The following is a 21727-nucleotide window of genomic DNA, read 5'->3' on the forward strand; positions in this document are numbered from 1 at the left end:
TACTTGTCGTCCCTACTTCTTACTTATCTGTTTTACCTGACTCCTCGTGAGTTAGCACACATTTCCTTTATTTAACAACGTCTGCCACTCAACAATCCATGTATTAGTCACAACAGTGTCAAGATTCTGAGAGAATGTTTTGACGTCTATTTTCTAAATTCCAGAATTTATCCCATCCTCCTGCGAGTCTTGTTATTTTACAGTTCACGTGTTGTTCGTTCTACATATCGAATTGAGTCTGCGCTTGATTCTAGTTTTACAAACAAGAATTTTTTTCCAGAGGATCGCAGTTTACAATTTCCTTAATTCCTTCTTTCGAGTCCTCCGTCAGGAGGTTAAAGACAGAATGTTCTGTAGAAAGTCAGCTTTTTAAACCTGTCGATATCTTGTTTGCTTTCCGTAAGTCAGTTTTTTCAAGGAAAATATAATGATTCTTGACATTTACATGTAGGTTTAGGTGGTTTTTCCCCGTTTTCAGTTCTGTAGCTTTATTGAAGCATCATTCCGCCATTCATATCTTTTGCGTCGGTATATGTCAGTACTGAGGAAAGCTTCCGAGAGTGTATCCTTAAACTCTATCCAGTCGGAAGGATTAAGTGTGAAAATATTGCCAAATGTTGATTACATACTCTGGATCAGTTAGCCTATTTCTACTTATTACATGTTTTGATCTGCATTGAAACTATAATTTAATTGAAAACAGAGAGTAGGAAGTATCGGCAACTTATTTTTCGACGTCCACTTTCATATTTTCTTTTGAGTCTTTCTTCAGGTAGCAACATGGTCTACTTGAAATTCCTCTGAATAACAGTTAATGGTCACCGCATCCTTTTTAGTATGGATATGCCAGATAATGGAGTGATAAATTTTGATTGAAGGTTTCATATAACCTAATTATTCTCTCTGCACTTCTTTTTTCTGTTGCGAGCAGGGTTGAATCAGCTGTGGTTTTGAAGTTCTTCTCTTTGCCAATCTCCGAAATTTTGCACAAAAATGATGAGATTCAATTTTAACAGTAGGATGGCGTAGTAGTTCCCAGAACTCCTTTACTTTTTGAGGGTCTTCTTGAGTGTTCTTATCTATTGGTGCAATGTGGTCACTGTAAAAAGAAATTTAATTACACAACTGGCGTTGTGGACGGGGCAAAGCCACACTACAAAAAGCACAAGTTAAAAAGAATGGAAATGAAATAGAAAAGAGCTCTGCTGCATTTCATACGGTAATAACATTAATTAAGCTTTTCTACTAAAGCAAATACTAAAGCTACCGGGTAAATTGGTCATTAACACGACCTCTAGCATACTGTGCACAGGCAGACAAAGTGTTATGCAGCATTTTGTTGAAAACTAGGCTGGTATGGAAGGCATCCTCATTCTGAATGTAATTAATTGGTTGTATTCCTTGTATAGATATTCCCCGTTTCCTGCGAGTTTAGTCTCTGAAGTGCTATATAAGATGTGTGTACTCATGTAGCCCCACATTCGTACCATGTCCGAATTTATGTGCAACAGCGAGGTTTAAACTTTTACGGTGTGCCTCATATCTTACGTCCAAATCGTTTAGCAGTAGTATAGTGGGTTTCTCAGCATACTTTTGATGTCAAATTGATATATAAATTAATTACATTGATCAATTAATATCCCACACCCCCACCCCCGACCACGCCCTGCCCGCCCCCGCCCACCCCACACCTGGATGACGTCACAAGTTTTCTCAGATGCACGTTGCCCCATCCTCTCCTCCCCCTTCCCCCACCCCACGTACCCACAGCCTCTCCCACACACATACCCTGTTGGTGGTAATTTCGAATTTTTGCGCGAATTTCTTTCTCCCAGGGCTGTGCTGACATCCCACCTCACCCACCACCCAGGTATTGAGGGGAAATTAAAATTGGCAGTACCCTTTCCGAGACTCGTACCCTGGTCCTCCTGAGCGGAAAGCTCAAGTGTACCCCCCTAACACAATTAAACCACCAGAGACGTTTAGAACTGACGAGAAATTAAAAATGGCAGTGCCTTTTCTGGGACTCAAACTCTGATTATACTGGTTGGAAAGCCTACGTGTACCCTGTAATACATGGAAATTGTCCAGATGCAAGAGAGGAAGATTAGGATAGTTTATTTACTTTGGTCAGGTAACTGACGCAAAGATCGATCATAATTACGTAATTAATCACAAAGTTCGGTCCTAATTACATAACTATATGTATGGTGCTACACAAGGACGGCATAAAAGCGCAATACAGCACAAGAACTGACGATACCATTCAATTGGTGTTATCCTGCTGTGAAAAAGTTTAGCGATACCACTCGAAACCAGCGGCAGACACACTCAAAATTTACCCTACACCTACAAGCTGGCGAGTAAAAGGCGGGGGGGGGGGGGGGGGGGGTATAAGGTACTAACTTTGTTCTTTTTGGTGGGAAATATGTTCAACTGGCGAGATGCTGGTGTTGGACAGAGAGGAGTTGAAGATGGGTATTACCTGTAAGCATACAGTATCTACCGCTGTTTGACGTCAGAGGTCGCTACAAATGCCTCCTCAAAAACCATCCTGCAGCCCAGGTAATCGAAGCCAATACACGCTACCACAACTAATGGAAAAAAATGCGTCACAGTTCTAATTACACTTCGAAACTGTCGTGAAAAAATTAATACTCATAATGAACGGGTCATTATGTAGCACATGCACTGGGCGAAAATCGTCCTTAAAGACTGCAGAGTGCACTAGAAGCACACCCGTTACGCCACTTGCAATATGCGGCACGTCTTTAGACAACGGTCCAAGAATAGTCCCGACGGCTTGCAAAACTCAGCTTCCCATCATCCGGCAGTCGCCTTAACGTGTGTATAGTTAACTAAACAATAGGAGATTAAAAAGCACGACCGCCTCAAGTGCAACTTATTCGTCTAAAATACGCTCCCCCCTCCCCGGGCAGAGAGCGGCTAAGCCTGGTGACAGTTACAGTAGACACGCCACCCTCCCCCCTTCCCCACGCCTGTAGCAAATATCTTCTATAATAAAGCATTTACTTAAAAAATCAAAACACATTTGCGATCATGATAAATGTCCTCTTTCCACGAAAATAGGTAAAGTCCATTTTCTTTTAGTTTTATGAGCGAAATCGGTATAGTTTTTACGTTCGACTGCAGCCGCGTCTCATTTTTTGTGACGTGTAGCGAAATGTACCGCCACCAACCACAAATGATCAGCAGAGACAGGCTACCCTGCTTAAAATCAGGAAAAAGAGAAAACTTCGTCTATTTTGATGCGAGAACTACCGATCAACGCAGAAATTCCTAGTTATTTCGAAACCGTCATCAGAGTAAAGAGAAAGTGAGATTTTAAACTCCAAAGAAAAAAATCTATAGTAAGCAATTTCTTCCAGCGTGTTGAACAAATTACACGACCTGAGAGCGTCTCTCGCGTTCAGTGTCTGCAAATAAACTCTCAGCACGAGTGTATTACAAACACTTCGGACAATCTTTCTCGCCATCGGCATACATCTCAGAGGAAAACAAAATCATTTAACGTTTGACAACAAGAAGTTATAATTCAAGAGAACGTAACTGTTTTGTACACTATAACAGGTACCCTTTTACCAATACGATGCTATATCATACTAGCGTTTACGAAACAAATCGTGAGCAGCTATCTCGCCCTGTGTAGGTGGGAGATTGACATTTCATTAAAAGATATCACCGAAACGAAAAAAAAAAATGCTTTACAAGAATCTTTCCGTGGTGCCCTGGCCATCTCTTCCAACCATTGACATTGACATCAATTTGATAGTCTAATTAATTAAATTGATCATGAGACTCACTTTGTATGGCGAGTAATATTTTTCTCAGCAGTCGGATTACACTCGCCAAGTAGTACAACTGGGAATCCATGGAGGGAGCACGAAGTTCTTTTCGAGGAACACTATTGAGAAATGACAACTGAATCTGAGCACAGAGGATTTCTAGACACACACACACACACACACACACACACACACACACAGTCGCTGATAGTGTTATGCTTTCAGGGTGTCCGAGATGCTGTCTGCAATTTTGAATCAAGCCTATCCATTCAACCACATACTTACATTGGATCCTGTAGAGACGTCTCTTAATGATTACAGCCACTAGTGAATCGTATTCGTGCCACTCTCGTATCTCGAAACGAGTCATCTTTTTTTACGAACCTATCTGTTAAGGATCCCATACAACAAGAAATGCAGCGCTGTTGTAGACAGTCCTTCTGCATCTCGTAACTGCTCCTAAGTCTCTGCCCCGCACTCCCTGCAGCTTAGTCCATGTGATCGTCCCAATTTAAGTCTGATCTGTTCGGAAGTCGGAGAGCACTATACCTAAGACCTTGTGCATCCTGTGGGGAAATAGGACGAGCTGAGTTAATGCGACAGGAGTGCATTTTGACCACTCGGTAGAAATGGGATCATGGTGTCTGACAACTGTATACAGTGTGTAAGGCCAGCGCCCAGCGAAGCTTTCCCCTGCAACACGACTTAGTAGAAGGGATAGTACGAGCAGTTACGGTGGTGTTTCTTGTTGGGAAAATTAGCAAGACTACACGTGAAACATGGCATGGAGGACGGACGAAGATTTTGTGACACATCATCAAACTACATATAGGTAGTCCGAAGGAGATCTGTGTCTCTCAATGTCCATTCATGTCTATCACCCAAACATATGTGGCGATTCTACTAAATACACAGCTATTGGTTCATTGGAGCAGATGGTTCGTGATAAAAGTCACTTCCTCAGATGGGTATAAAGTTTCATCACCTGTAGGATCATCGTATCCAACAGACTATCAGTCACGGGAGGGGGTTCCTATGTTGCTCCTTCATAAGCTGTTTAATACATTGGTTTCTTTTTCGGTTGCAGCACACCCAATCAGTGTACACCGCCGTACACTTTGTTTTTCCTACCATGAGTTAGAGACCCGCGTCAGCTGGTGCTAAACTGACATTAACACGTTGCGATCCTCTGGCTCTCACAAAATTCTGAATATCGCATGGTATAAACTATACAGCTACCACAAGACAGGCTGATAGAAATAAAACACAGGTGTGGTGTTTATCATTGACAAAATATAGAAGACATTCAACATATGCTGGAACAGTTTGCGACGTTGTACAGCGCTTCCAACAGCTATTCGAAGGTGATTACCTCTACAGTTAATCTCATCTTCCCATCGACAGGGTAGCGGATGTCTCGATGCTCTATCTTAAAAAACATTGTTCCTTCATTTTGCAGTCTGTTCCGGTGTTGACCATCACCGGATGATGTTCACAATGCCCATGTGGTAGTACAAGTAGAAAGTGGTACTTTTATCTTATTAACAAAAAAAAAATAAAATAAAATAAAATAAAATGAAATAAAAACATTAGTAGGGTATTGCAGGATATGGAAATAGGAAGAGTATGTAGCAATGAGGAACGCCTCCAAACAACTGTATTAAGCTGATGGCCTCTACATTTAATCCCACGTTCCGTAGCAACAAGTAGCACTGTTCGTCGTAGTCAACAGCGCAACCAGCGGATGGTTGGGATTTGAAAGACGCCATTGATATGGAGTAATGTACTGTAATACACACCGTAGTTGATAGCGAGATCAATTTTAGAAATTTTACCCAGACTTCAGAGAGAGCAATATCCACCACATTCTGCAACCTTGTGAGCGTGCTGAGTTAATGCTATAGGAGCGTGTTTTGACCACTCGGTGGAACTGGGAACATGTTGTCGTAGCTCCACCACCCGTGTACGATGTGTAAGGTCAGCGTCAAATGAAGCCTGCTCCTGCAACAAGACGACAGTACGAACAGTTACGGTAGTGTTTCTTACTGAGAAAACTAGGAACACTCAACATCGAAGCAGATGTGCGTCCCTCGGGATCCATTCACATCTGTCACCCAAACATTCTATCATCGTTATTCTGTACCATCCAGCAGAGGAATATTACTAACTATAAAAGCTCCATTAATTTCATCCGATAGAGTTTTACTGCATCTCTCTCTTCTGATATATCGAACACGAATGCCGTCTACGTGCCGGCATCGAGAATATGCAACGTTCCTATTAAATATACAGGTACTTATTCATTGGAGCAGGTGGCCAGTGATCGACGTCGCTTGCACAGAGCAGTGTAAAGTTTCATCGCCTGTATTGTATGACAATCTTCTCCCGCATGTTATCAGTCGCAGGAGAGGGACCCTGTTTCATCGTTTGATACACCGCTTTTTCTGCTGTAACACGCTTTGTACACTACCATACATCTTTTTTCCGCCACGACTTGGACATTTGTATCAGATTCTAAACTGACATTAACACGATTAGTCCATTGACTCCCTCCAGGAAACTGAACATCGCACAGTGTAAACCACATTATGTGGTAATCAACAATGTATCTGGACTGTTGGGATGAAAAAGACACCTTCGATGTAATGTAATAATAAGCATCATAGTTTACAGTGCGATCTATTTGAGCAATTTTATCGTAATTTCAACATCGACCAAGGACGTGGCAGCATGCTTACCAGTTTCTGAATCATAGCTAAACAACCCCTCCACTACTTTTCGAGTACCATCGCGTATGTAAGTAGATGACTGTGCGGTATGTTCATTCATTGTTAATTCTCGAACATGTACACCAAAGTATACCAGACAGCGACATACATATATCTAGCACTTCGTTCACAGCTCGTAACTTACGATATTTCTGTATGTGTATCGAAGTCACAGGGCATTCTCGCATTCTTAGTATAAAGTTAGAGACCGAAAGATCTCCTCACATTGTCTTTGACCAAAGCCCTTCCACTGACCAGAAGTAGACCGCTACATTCCACATTGTGTGCAGGAACAGTGCGAACTGAAGCTGTAACTGATGTCCCACACCTATCCAAGAGCACAAGATTTCTCCAGAAGCGCGAATGTCGAGGAGGTTAGCACCCCTTATCGGTGTAGATATGAAACTGTTGTAATGATTTAACAGACAGTTAAGAACAAGGAACGGGTGGTTTTTCTGCATGATGGAGTCCAGACGGACGGAGTTTTACGTAAATCAACTGTGCTAGCAATTCTAAACTATTGTTCTAGTGTCCAGGGTCATTACCAAGAAGGTATTGGTAAGAGAGAACATAAACACATGCACTCCCAAGGCTACAATGTTCTGCACTTAAAACACGCTATAATGTTAGATAGTTGTGGTTTCCGAGCTATTATTCGTATGGAATTCAACGCTGTTACTATCCCCACGTAAGAAATATATTTCCAGCGCATGACATACATTCTCCTTGCAAGTTTCTCTTCGTTAAACTATGGTGATAAACTGTAAAGTAAAAAACTACTTCCTTAAAACATAGATTCCTTGTGATACAAGTACAGTATAGCTTTCCAGATGTGTATAGCCCCCACTATTCACATCCGATCACGGTTCAGAAATTACACTATTCCCGCATCGGTCCTATATAAACTGATAGTTAGTAACGGGGAATGCCTCTTACAAAGAAAGAGACAAAGGCATAGCAGCGGTGTTTGACATGTCAAATTACACATTATTCCGCCACTGACTCCGTAAAGAGGACATCTGTCAAGCAGATGTGTACACGGAGATTATAGCACCTCACAGACACCTGTCACTAACTTAGAATCACCGTAGTTATGAAACTGAGGTCTCGATTTTATGCCCAAAATGCGGCAGGGGAATGGAGTACGTCGTGTAAATCTTCGTTCGTCTAGAGGAATGTGTCGAAATAGGATGGAAGTCCTCCGATGACCGAGAGGTTTGCTGTTAACGATCGCAAGCAGACAGTGCTCTACGTTGCACACAGAACACGCAGGTATGTGCGAGTCGAACGCATGTTATGTCACTCAACTGATGTATCCCGACAGAGCAACGAGTAGAAAATGGTCAAATTACATGCAGCAACATGTTACTCTCTCTAGAATGCATCATCAGTCTACCATTAAATCCTTCCTCGTTACAGCTCCATCTCACTCTATCACTCCATCCACTCGCTGTCTTCCTTTAATGCACATGCAAGTAAGTTTGGAGGCAGATGGTTCTCTTTTTCCAGGAAAGCATCGAAGACAGCAGTCAACTCGCGCGTGTCACTATTACCTCAATAGGCATACAGTAAAAAGTTTCCTCGACGAAAAATAAAATATTGTTTCCCTGGTTCCCGGTGCGTCCATCTCGCTGTTTTCCCGTATTCCTCTTGCTGTCGTATGCTCGTTCCCATGTACAATAACTGATCTGCACCAGTCAGAAGACATGCAAGTACTTCCTCAATTTCCCCGCCTTTCGGCGTATTTTCCCTCAATTATACGTACTTTTCTCAATTCTATCAATTTTTTTATGTCACTTCTACCCATGCGATCATGACATAGCCTCTCGTTCCGTGTTCCAAAACTGCTTGTAAATGCGGTACAGCTGCTAACACCTAGCGAAACTGCACCTTTTGCTGATCTGGAGTCGTAGTATAGCACTGTGGTCGATTGCATCCAGTCGCCTGGAGGCGTAGCGCCGTATAACGATCCTGCCTTGGAGGCGGTTAAGTGGGAGACGTGTCTCAGAGCTGGATAGTGACAGATGGTGATGCGAGACTGGACGCGCACGTAGTTTATGTATCAACCGATAGAGGACAGTACTGGATAGGGGGACTGTGATTTTAGTTTAGATTGTGCCCACTAGAGTGCACTAAAGTAATAGAATGTTTTTCATAAACTGTTCTAGTATTTTAATAAATTGTTATTATGTCTTTTTGTGTACATAAAATGTTATAAATGTGTTTTAGCAGTATTAATGTTGCGTGAGTGTGATTTAAGGTTAATATGAAGGTAATTGTTTAACGAGTTACGTAGTAGGATTTAATGTGGGAACATTTCAAAGAAGTATGGATATGGACAAAGGGGATTTTTGTAGAATAGATTTGTAAAGTAAGTTTATGGTAAAAGGAAAAGTTAATTCAGGTATAAATAACAATAGCAAATAACTTTATGAATAAGCAAAACATCAGCATATTAGATAATTACGTCGGTAAAAAGTGCAGTCGTTAGGTTTATTATTTTGCGATTGATTATTGAGGAAAAGCGCGGATTGACGCGGGAGAATGTTGTATTGCTATTAGCTGTTGAGTAAACTTACCAATGGTAAAGCAATATTCTTCGCGCGCCTTTCTCTGCTGGTAGAGTATTCTAGGGAGGAGTCGGAGCCCAGCCATGAAACAGTTCGGACGTGTGTAGTGATAGTTCCGATGGAAATGATAAGTTGACGGATCTAGCAGTGTTTCATGCATCTAAAGTGTTGTAAAGTGACGGCATAATTATTCTGATGGTTGTGTAGAAAGCACGGAATTTTTAAGTGAATTTTGTGACGAGAAAAGACATATACTCCGCGTGGCGTATTGATAAAGTCGGTGGCTAAAAACTGTGACTGCATTTGGTACCGACAGACTTAATATTTGGCGAGCATTATCAATCAAAAACAATCAGTATTTTTGTAGCTATTACGTTTTCGGGGAATGCAACACCATAAACTTGCTAACGTGAGTGAAAGGGATTGTGAGTGACTGTGTTAAGACTAGTACGGGCTTGGCAGTGATACTTGTTCACCTAAGTTTCAGAATATATTAACTGAGGACAACATTTCCAACCTTTCATTTAATGACAAAACTTTCTCCCGAAATGTAGATTAGTGACTTTAATTGGAGCCTGGTTCACGTCGAAGTACAGTAGGTTTCACTCGGCGTTCCTACTGATGATCCGCTGAGACAATGTCACAGGTAGGTGCAGGTTCGTCGTAAAGGGACGGAAAGAACTGCGCCTCCCACATATTTAACATTTTCAGTATGTTTGCTCTGTTTTCTGTACGTCTGTGTGTGTGCTTGTATCGCGGATGGCTCCCAGACATACAGAAAACAGAGCAAACGTGCTGCAACTGTATAATATGCGGTTGGAGGTGACTGGTTGCATTCGAGTACAATGCTATGCTATGTCGCATGACCGGAAAAATAGTGCGTTTGCGCCAAGTATTGGCAGCTGTGATACATTTACAAGCAAATTTGGAACGCGAAACGAGATGTTATTTCATGATTGTATGGGTAGAAGTGACACAAAAAAATCGATAGAATTGCGAAAAATACGTATAATTGAGGGAAAATACGCAAAAAAGTGGGGAAATTGAGCAAGTACTTTCATGTCTTCTGATTAGTGCACAACAACTCATGTACATGGAACGACATACGACAGCAAGAGGAATGCGGGGAAAACGGCGAGGTGGGAGCACTGGGAACGGGGTGAGCCGCGCATGGCTCACTTTCCCGCCATCATGTATTTTACACCCTGTTTTTAACGTACTTTCACCTCACTACGTTAATTTAATTTACTACTGTCACTGAGTTGCTGCTCTGCCTGACCGTCACCGGCGCTAGCATCACGTATCGATACATCCCCTCTCGTAGTATCTTTTACTTCCCGGTCATTGTCCGTCGTAAGGCAGTTCGGGTCGCGAGTTCGGGCGGCCCGTCAGTTGGAGCGCGACTGGAGCGCAGTGTGGACCTGCCAGTGATTTCATGTGATGACGAGGGCAGATGCCCATTGACTTGCAGAAACGGGTTTCAGAATTCCGAGTTGTTCCAATCTATTGTATTCAGAAACAACTGCATGTGGGTGGAGTGAGGTACTGACGAATACGGTAAACGTTAGGTTTTGTATTATCCTTGAGCATAATACATTACTGGCCATTAAAATTGCTGCACCAAGAAGAAATGGAGATGATAAATGAGCATTCATTGGACACATATATTATACTAGAACTGACATGTGATTAAATTTTCACGCAATTTGGTTTCATAGATCCTGAGAAATCAGTACGCCTGGGCATTGAGTCAAACAGAGCTTAAATGCCGTGCACAGGTACAGCTGCCCATGCAGCTTCACCACGACACCACAGTTCATCAAGAGTAGTGACTGGTGTATTGCGATGAGCCAGTTGCCCGCCCACCATTGACCAGACGTTTTCAATTGGTGAGAGATCTGGAGAATGTGCTGGCCAGGGCAGCAGTCGAACATTTTCTGTATCCAGAAACGCCCGTACAGGACCTGCACCATGCGGTCGTGGATTATCCTGCTCAAATGTAGGGTTTCGCAGGGATCGAATGAAGGGTAGAGACACGGGTCGTAACACATCTGAAATGCAACGTCCACTGTTCAAAGTGCCGTCAATGCGAACAAGAGGTGACCGAGACGTGTAACCAATGGCACCCCATACCATCACGCCGGATGATACGCCAGTATGGCGGTGACGAATACACGCTTCCAATGTGCGTTCACAGCGATGTCGCCAAACACGGATGCGACCATCATGCTGCTGTAAACAGAACCTGGATTCAACCGAACAAATGACGTTTTGCCATTCGTGCACAGAGATTCGTCGTTGAGTACACCATCGCAGGCGCTCCTGCCTGTGATGTAGAGTCATGTAATAAAATCAGCTCTAACATGGAAAGTAAGCGTTCCCGGACACATGTCCACATAACATATTTTCTTTCTTTGTGTGTGAGGAATGTTTCCTGAAAGTTTGGCCGTACCTTTTTGTAACACCCCGTGATGAAAGTGTAGCTACTCATAGAGGTCCAGTGTGCTCTATAATTATTCTATGGCAGCGAAACTTGGTAGATATCTAAGTGCATTAAAGCGAAACGGATTTATGCTGGAAAACGAATTAGTTCCAATTTTGTCCACCAGGAACAAATCTGGCGCTGCGAATGCAAGATGTAATGCATTAGCAACGGGATGTGGGTATAAAATGTGAAACACGTGAGACAGACATAATGTTGATTGTACTTTTAACTGGCGCTTATGTTCCATATGAGTATCGGTGACGTCGACGAGATGCCGCATTCATATAATTACGAGATCAAGAGCTGCTATGAGCAACTTGTTCCTGTATACTGACCTTCAGATCAAGGAAAGATCGAACGTGTCCCTGCTTTTAACATTCGTTTAGGTATCTCAAACTCAAGAGTCACAGGGAACCAGACCAGGTTATCTTGCAGGCCATGTACCTGGAAAACGTCTGCGCATAACAACTTCGTGGAAAGTTGTATTGAGTTGGTCTTTCACTGAGCGAGCGAATGAGATATTGCCCCATCTTGCATGGAAACAGTGGTTTTCCAAATCAGGAATCGCATGCTTTACAAGGAGGCTGAAAAACCCTCTGTGTGTACTCTCCTCAAAGAAGAATGGACCTAGGGTAATGGTGCTTGTGAATCCACACCACACTGTGAAATACGTCGAGTACCATGGCTCTTCGTTGCCAACGTGTGGTTTAACAATACCCCAAAATCGGCACTTCTGGGTTTTCACTGTGCCCTGTAGCGTAAAATGTGCCTCGTCTCTCCATGGAATATTGCCGGGCCACATGTGTCATCAACTTCGATCCGTGCCAGAAACCGAAGGGCAAATTCAGAACGTTACTGTGAATTGCGAGGTTTCAGTTGCTGCATCATCTGGATCTTGTATGGCTACAAGTGTAAAACAGACCGCAGACTTTCCATACTGTAGAACATGGGAGGGGAAATTCTCGTAAAGCTTCACGAGCACTAGCACTACCTGGGGCATGTTCCGCATGGTCAGCTGCAGCAACAGCAACCACATAAGCAACTTCCACCGTGATAGGACACCTTCCTCTTCCAGGTGCCACACCAAGCTCACCCGTGGTTTCGAATTTTGGCCTCTTTATCTCCCAGTACTTATTGCAACCTACATCCTTCTGACTCTGCTTAGTGTATTCGTCTCCCTCTACGATTTTTACCCTCTACGCTGCCCTACAATACTAAATTGGTGATCCCGTAATGCCTCAGAACATGTCCTACCAACCGATCCCTTCTTCTGGTCAAGTTGTGCCACAAACTTCTCTTCTCCCCAATCCTATTCAATACTTCCTCATTAGTTATGTGATCTACCCATCTAATCTTCAGCATTCTTCTGTAGCACCACATTTCGAAAGCTTCTATTCTCTTCTTGTCCAAACTATTTATCGTCCATGTTTCACTTTCATACATGGCTACACTCCATACAAAAACTTTCAGAAACGACTTCCTGACAAATCTATACTCGATGTTAACAAATTTCTCTTCTTCAGAATCGCTTTCCTTGCCATTGCCAGTCTACATTTTGTATCCTCTCTACTTCGACCATCATCAGTTATTTTGCTCCCCAAATAGCAAAACTCATTTACTACTTTAAGAGTCTCATTTCCCAATCTAATTCCCGCAGCATCACCCGATTTAATTCGACTACAGTCCATTATCCTCGTTTTGCTTTTGTTGATGTTCATCTTATATCCTCCTTTTAAGACACTGTTCATTCCGTTCAGCTGCTCTTCCAAGTCCTTTGCTGTCTCTGACAGAATTACAATGTCATCGGCGAACCTCAAAGTTTTTATTTCTTCTCCACGGATTTTAATTCCTACTCCGAATTTTTCTTTTGTTTCCTTTACTGCTTGCTCAATATGCAGATTGAAAACATCAGAGATAGGCTACAACCCCGTCTCACTCTCTTCCCAACAACTGCTTCCCATTCCTGCCCCTCGACTCTTATAACTGCCATCTGCTTTCTGTACAAATTGCAAATAGTCTTTCGCTCCCTGTATTTTACCCCTGCCATCTTCAGAATTTGAAAGAGAGTATTCCAGTCAACATTGTCAAAAGCTGTCTCTAAGTCTACAAATGCTAGAACCGTAGGTTTGCCTTTCCTTATTCTTTCTTCTAAGATAAGTCGTAGTGACAGTATTGCCTCACGTGTTCCAACATTTCTACGGAATCCAAACTGATCTTCCCCCAGGTCGGCTTCTATCAGTTTTTCCATTCGTCTGTAAAGAATTCGCGTCAGTATTTTGCAGCTGTGACTTATTAAACTGATAGTTCGGTAATTTTCACATCTGTCAACACCTGCTTCCTTTGGGATTGGAATTATTATATTCTTCTTGAAGGCTGAGGGTATTTCGCCTGTCTCGTACATCTTGCTCACCAGATGGTAGAGTTTTGTCAGGACTGGCTCTCGCAAGGCCGTCAGTAGTTCTAATGGAATGTTGTCTACTCCCGGGACTCGACTCAGGTCTTTCAGTGCTCTGTCAAACTCTTCACGCAGTATCATATCTCCCATTTCATCTTCATCTACATCCTCTTCCATTTCCATAGTATTGTCCTCAAGTACATCGCCCTTGGATAGACCCTCTATACACTCCTTCCACCTTTCTGCTTTCCCTTCTTTGCTTAGAAGTGGGTTTCCATCTGAGCTCTTGATATTCATGCAAGTGGTTCTCCTTTCTCCAAAGATCTCTTTAATTTTCCTGTAGGTAGTATATATCTTACCCCTAGTGAGATAAGCCTTTACATCCTTACATTTGTCCTCTAGCCATTCCTGCTTAGCCATTTTGCACTTCCTGTCGATCTCATTTTTGAGACGTTTTTATTCCTTTTTGCCTGCTTCATTTACTGCATTTTTGTATTTTATCCTTTCATCAATTAAATTCAATATCTCTTCTGTTGCCCAACGATTTCTATTAGCCCTCGTCTTTTTACCTACGTGATCCTCTGCTACCTTCATTATTTCATCTCTCAAAGCTACCCATTCTTCTTATACTGTTATTCTTTCCCCCATTCTTGTCAATCGTACCTAATGATCACCCTGAAGCTCTCTACAACCTCTGGTTCTTTCAGTTTGTCCAGGTCCCATCTCCTCAAATTCCTACCTTTTTGCAGCTTCTTCAGATTTAATCTACAGTTCATAACCAATAGATTGTGGTCATAGTGCACATCTGTCCCTGGAAATGTCTTACAAATGAAAACCTGAATCTCTGTCTTACCATTATATAATCTGAGACCTTCCAGTATCGTCAGGCTTCTTGCATGTATACAGCCTCCTTTTATGATTCTTGAACCAAGTGTTAGCTATGATTAAGTTCTGTTCTGTGCAAAATTCTACCTCTTTCATTCCTTCTTCCCATTCCATATTCAGCTACTACGTTTCCTTCTCTTCCTTTTCCTACTGTCGAGATCCAGTCACCCATGACTATTAAATTTTCGTCTCCTTTCACTATATGAATAATTTCTTTAACTCATCATACATTTCATCAATCTCTTCGTCATCTGCTGAACTAGTTGGCATATAAACTTGTACTACTGTGGTAGGCGTGGGCTTCGTATCTGTCCTGGCCACAACTATGCGTTCACTATGCTGTTTGTAGTAGTTTACCCGCATTCCTATTTTCCCAATCATTATTAAACCTACTCCTGGATTACCCCTATTTGATTTTGTATTTATAGCCCTGTATTCACCTGACCAGAAGTTTGTTCCTCCTGCCACCGAACTTCACTAATCCCCACTATATCTAACTTTAACCTATCCATTTCCCTCTTTAAATTTTTCAATCTACCTCCCCGATTAAGGGATCTGACATTCCACGCTCCGATCCGTAGAACGCCAGTTTTCTTTCTCCTGATAACAACGTCCTCCTGAGTAGTCTCTGCCCGGAGATCCGAATGGGGGACTATTTTACCTCCGGAATACTTTACCCAAGAGGATTTTCTTTAAACGATTTAATAACTTTGTGCCTCTCCTTGGACCTTTCAGTTGCATATACTGTCTAATTGTAGCACTGTATTGCCGCCGTTCACATAAAACAGTATCCCTCATAGCGCACGGTCTCTCTTCTGAGTAGCCATACTGTGACAGTGTGGATGTCATGCAACCATATAAGCAGTATACAGTGCCAGATCCGCATCTGGTGGCCAAAACTGGAACTTCATTTTTCCAGCGTAAATTGGTTCTGCATTAACGCATTAGCGGATCTACCACGTTTTGCTACCATATGATAATTACAGCCCACGCTGAACCTCTGTGAGTAACTGCATTTCCAGTGTAACCACCCGGTACTTAACAACGGCTGACCAAAGTATTGGTTGGGCATTGATTGTCAGTCTAGCCTTTAAAACCGGTCGGCGTAATGGTGAGAAGCATGGAAATCCTCTTGGTATGGTTGACGGTAAATATTTAAGGGAGAATAAATGAAGGTCAATTTTGCACCTTACGTAAGAGTTTTATACATTGTAACGAGAAGGTAAATATGACACATAACTTACTTTGGCAGTAATGAGCACATTTCCTGTAAGTTTGTAATGAAAAAGGGATGACACTCAATTGACTGTATTAACATACTGCTCCTAATATAACGAATGTCATTGAGCAGAAGGTGGAACAAGCAGAGAGAGGAAATGTTTTTTGTGGAAACGGGCATCGGCAGAAGCAGAAGCTGCACCATGGGAGGCACCATGACAAGCTCTTAGCAGGTGTCCCGCGGTGGGAGTCAGCGACCAGACAGGTGACGCATACTGGAGAGCAAATGACGGGCTACCAGAAGTAGGACAGAAGAAGCTTTAGAAAACTGCGTTTTGGAATTGCAAATGGATAGAAACGAAACCAGTGATGCAGTTGATCAAGTGAACATCGAATGGCACGCATGGGATGTACACATGTAACGTTTAGGCATCTGGAGCGGGCACAAAAAGTCCGATTGGCGGAAACGAACTAGGAAGAAGTAAAGTGCCCTGATTTCGAGGCAGTTCAATGGTAGGGCCCCTGCGATTGGCGGAAAGAATTTCTACAAAATAAGAGGAACGCTCCTATTGGTCGAAAAAAGCTGTGACATGGAGAACGAAAGAACCCAGATGGGGAAACAGTTTGGCTACGAAAAAGACGAGAGGGAAATTTTCGAGGACTCTTCTCTGAACTGGCGTCAAGTGCAAATGAGGAACATAATGCTCTGTATGACGCAGAGAAGAAATTTGGGTGAACACTGTGTTCACTGCGGCTGACATTCAGCTAGATATTAGCTGTAGCGTTGCTGAGCTCCCAACTGTGGTGAAACTAACCAGCCAGTTGCTTAATTGTCCTTGTGAGGACTGAGAGGGTGTTTTAGTACGCCCCCTTGCTCCAGCCTGGCGTGTGCATATCGCCATATTCCAAGACTAAGAATGAGTACTTGTTTTCTCGTACAATGAGAAACACAGGGAGAATTTCCGCTGGAAAAATCAGCAAAGGCTTAATTAGTTTTTATAAGTATTTCAGAGGACGGGAGCAGCCATGCAGAAGACACATCTCATCGCAGCTAAGGTAAATACCGTGAGCTTGTTGGTTCACCAGCTTGCGTCCACTGTAAACTCGAGCAACTTTGGATTATCTTTCGCTCAACTTGTCACAAAAGTAACCATCCTCTGTAGACTTGATTGTCATCCTAAATAGTACCAAACTTTGAATCGGAATCAGATGATTTATCGTAGTTCTGTCCAACATCATGATGTAGTCGTAAGAACAATTTTGTGAAGAAACTTCTAGTTAAAATTTACCGTTGTGTTTAGGATTATTCACTTTCTGAGAACGAGATGCGTTCGTTGGACAACTGTCGTAACATTGTCGCATTGTAAACTGTGTAAATGGGTGTGTTTGTGTGGTGAGATTGCAACATTAAACCAAAATATCTTTACACCAAAATATCTTTACAGCTTACACAGTTGATATTCTGTCCTCAAAACCTTCCCTTACAAGTTTGTTCATAAGAGCCCATTTTTCCATCAGATCCACGTTTGCATCCTGTTGATCAGTTAATTTAGTCTACTCCCATGGCCAAGGACGGCTGCGTCATTGGCTTGGGAGCGGGGAGAGGGGGTAGCGGAAGCTCTGCATTGCGGTGGCTTGAAAGGATGTGCTGGCCTTGGCCTATCACAGCTGATGCGAAGCCCACAAGAAAGACAGGTCGCGGCGCGTACGCCACGAAGGTAGGCCTAAGGACGCTTGCTCTCTCAGCTCAGCGTTGCTTAACTTGTCAACTCGCAGCTGGGCGTGTACGTACTAACGAGAATTGCATCTTCTACTGGATTAGGCTGTCATGAGGTCTTAAGATACTCGATATAAATGGTATAACGGCTTGTTTATAGCATTTAGTATCTTCTGCTTAACAGTCTTCATTTCGTACAGGAAGCATTGCCTTATGCAAATGATAATCCTATTGGTATGATTTTAATTTTATTGTTCCCCAGTACAACTGTAACAAATTATAAGTAGGTCTACGCATTTCCGATCATTGTAGGACTAATAACAGTAAGACTCCATAATAGCAAAATGGTTCAAATGGCTCTGAGCACTATGGGACTCAACTGCTGTGGTCATCAGTCTCCTAGAACCTAGAACTACTTAAACCTAACCAACCTAAGGACATTACACACATCCATGCCCGAGGCAGGATTCGAACCTGCGACCGTAGCAGTCGCACGATTCCGGACTGCGCGCCTAGAACCGCGAGACTACCGCGGCCGGCTCCATAATAGCAGATTCCAGCAGAAGATGCAGTTGTCATTTGTACGTACACAACCGGTTGAGAGTGAACAGGTGTAGAAACGTAGTTTGTCTGCTGAGTTGAGAGAGCGCAAGCCTAGCTTCGTGACGTACGCACCGCGGCGTGTCTTTCTCGATGGCTTCGGAGTTGCTGGCAGTGAAATTACGTGGATTCCGCGTCCTCTGGTGGCTCGCATGCGTGGCGCCACCCCTCGAAGACAGGCGAGCGAAGGAAGAGCGATGTCGCCCGCGGCACGCTGGCGCAAGGTTCACAAGTGCCGGCTCTCGTGCAGCAGCGGGCGGCCCGCGGCTCGGCGAGTGTGGACTACGGAGATGCTGTAGATACCGCCCGGTGCTTCCAGCTACACCGTATCTTAAGAAAAGTCGTGTTGGAAAACGTCCTTCACATCAACTGAGACCATGTACTAGTAAAGTGTGCGACGCTGTAATTAGGGTTCACCGTAAAGCATTCCAAATTACGATACTGGAAACACGTTCACCGTGCTCTTCGACAATTTCTTGAATACACTCCTGGAAATTGAAATAAGAACACCGTGAATTCATTGTCCCAGGAAGGGGAAACTTTATTGACACATTCCTGGGGTCAGATACATCACATGATCACACTGACAGAACCACAGGCACATAGACACAGGCAACAGAGCATGCACAATGTCGGCACTAGTACAGTGTATATCCACCTTTCGCAGCAATGCAGGCTGCTATTCTCCCATGGAGACGATCGTAGAGATGCTGGATGTAGTCCTGTGGAACGGCTTGCCATGCCATTTCCACCTGGCGCCTCAGTTGGACCAGCGTTCGTGCTGGACGTGCAGACCGCGTGAGACGACGCTTCATCCAGTCCCAAACATGCTCAATGGGGGACAGATCCGGAGATCTTGCTGGCCATGGTAGTTGACTTACACCTTCTAGAGCACGTTGGGTGGCACGGGATACATGCGGACGTGCATTGTCCTGTTGGAACAGCAAGTTCCCTTGCCGGTCTAGGAATGGTAGAACGATGGGTTCGATGACGGTTTGGATGTACCGTGCCTATTCAGTGTCCCCTCGACGATCACCAGTGGTGTACGGCCAGTGTAGTTGATCGCTCCCCACACCATGATGCCGGGTATTGGCCCTGTGTGCCTCGGTCGTATGCAGTCCTGATTGTGGCGCTCACCTGCACGGCGCCAAACGCGCATACGACCATCATTGGCACCACGGCAGAAGCGACTCTCATCGCTGAAGACGACACGTCTCCATTCGTCCCTCCATTCACGCCTGTCGCGACACCACTGGAGGCGGGCTGCACGATGTTGGGGCGTGAGCGGAAGACGGCCTAACGGTGTGCGGGACCGTAGCCCAGCTTCATGGAGACGGCTGCGAATGGTCCTCGCCGATACCCCAGGAGCAACAGTGTCCCTAATTTGATGGGAAGTGGCGGTGCGGTCCCCTACGGCACTGCGTAGGATCCTACGGTCTTGGCGTGCATCCGTGCGTCGCTGCGGTCCGGTCCCAGGTCGACGGGCACGTGCACCTTCCGCCGACCACTGGCGACAACATCGATGTACTGTGGAGACCTCACGCCCCACGTGTTGAGCAATTCGGCGGTACGTCCACCCGGCCTCCCGCATGCCCACTATACGCCCTCGCTCAAAGTCCGTCAACTGCACATACGGTTCACGTGCACGCTGTCGCGGCATGCTACCAGTGTTAAAGACTGCGATGGACCTCCGTATGCCACGGCAAACTGGCTGACACTGACGGCGGCGGTGCACAAATGCTGCGCAGCTAGCGCCATTCGACGGCCAACACCGCGATTCCTGGTGTGTCCGCTGTGCCGTGCGTGTGATCATTGCTTGTACAGCCCTCTCGCAGTGTCCGGAGCAAGTATGGTGGGTCTGACACACCGATGTCAATGTGTTCTTTTTTCCATTTCCAGGAGTGTAGATTCATTGGAAGAATCGTTGGGAAGTGTAATCCACACACGAAAGACGTACAATAGAATCTCTCTAATACGACCTCGGAAGACTCGCCGCTTAGTCCTACTATCACATTGCTGGTGTTTGTTAGGACTTGTCGATTTCTTCGTCCGCAATATGGATCAGCAGGCAGTTGACCACTGATAGGTGCGGTAGTTCAATCAGTTTTAGTATGTAGTAACACATAAGTCTTTGGGCACGAGTTTTCATTTCAAATTAAGCCGTTTTGTGATACCTATCACATATATTCTAACATCATTTTTGTTAATAATTACGACACAGAAAATAACGGCGGCCGGGGTTATAGCCTCTCCCCGCTGTTATTCAATCTGTGTATTGAGCAAGCAATAAAGGAAACGAAAGAAAAGTTCGGAGTAGGTATTAAAATCCATGGAGAAGAAATAAAAACTTTGAGGTTTGCCGATGACATGGTAATTCTTTCAGAGACAGTAAAGGACTTGGAAGAGCAGTTGAACGGAATGGACAGTGTCTTGAAAGGAGGGTATAAGATGAACATCAACAAAAGAAAACGAGGATAATTGAATATAGCAGAATTAAGTCGGGTGATGCTGAGGAAATTAGATTAGGAAATGAGGCACTCAAAGTAGTAAAGGAGTTTTGCTATTTGGGGAGCAAAATAATTGATGATGGTCGAAGTAGAGACGATATAAAATGTAGACTGGCAATGGCAAGGAAAGCGTTACTGAAGAAGAGAAATTTGTTAACATCGAGTATAGATTTAAGTGCCAGGAAGTCGTTTCTCAAAGTATTTGTATGGAGTGTGGCCATGTATGGAAGTGAAACATGGTCAATTATTAGTTTGGACATGAAGAGAATAGATGCTTTCGAAATGTGGTGCTACAGAAGAATGCTGAAGATGGGTAGATCACATAACTAATGAGGAGGTATTGAATAGAATTGGGGAGAAGAGGAGTTTGTGGCACAACTTGACGAGAAGAAGGGACCGGTTGGTAGGACATGTTCTGAGGCATCAAGGGATCACAAATTTAGCATTGAAAGGCAGCGTGGAGGGTAAAAATCATAGAGGGAGACCAAGAGATGAATACATTAAGCAGATTCAGAAGGATGTAGGTTGCAGTAGGTACTGGGAGATGAAGAAACTTGCATAGGATAGGGTAGCATGGAGAGCTGCATCAAACCAGTCTCAGGACTGAAGACCACAACAACAACAAACAACAACGGCGTGGCCGGGCGGTTCTAGCCGCTTCAGTCTGGAACCGCGCGACCGCTACGGTCGCAGGTTCGATTCCTGCCTCGGACATGAATGTGTGTGACGTCCTTAGGTTGGTTAGGTTTAAGAAGTTCTAAGTTCTAAGGGACTGA

This window comes from Schistocerca americana, chromosome 1, assembly GCF_021461395.2.
Source record: "Schistocerca americana isolate TAMUIC-IGC-003095 chromosome 1, iqSchAmer2.1, whole genome shotgun sequence".
NCBI classification, from domain to species: Eukaryota; Metazoa; Arthropoda; class Insecta; order Orthoptera; family Acrididae; genus Schistocerca; species Schistocerca americana.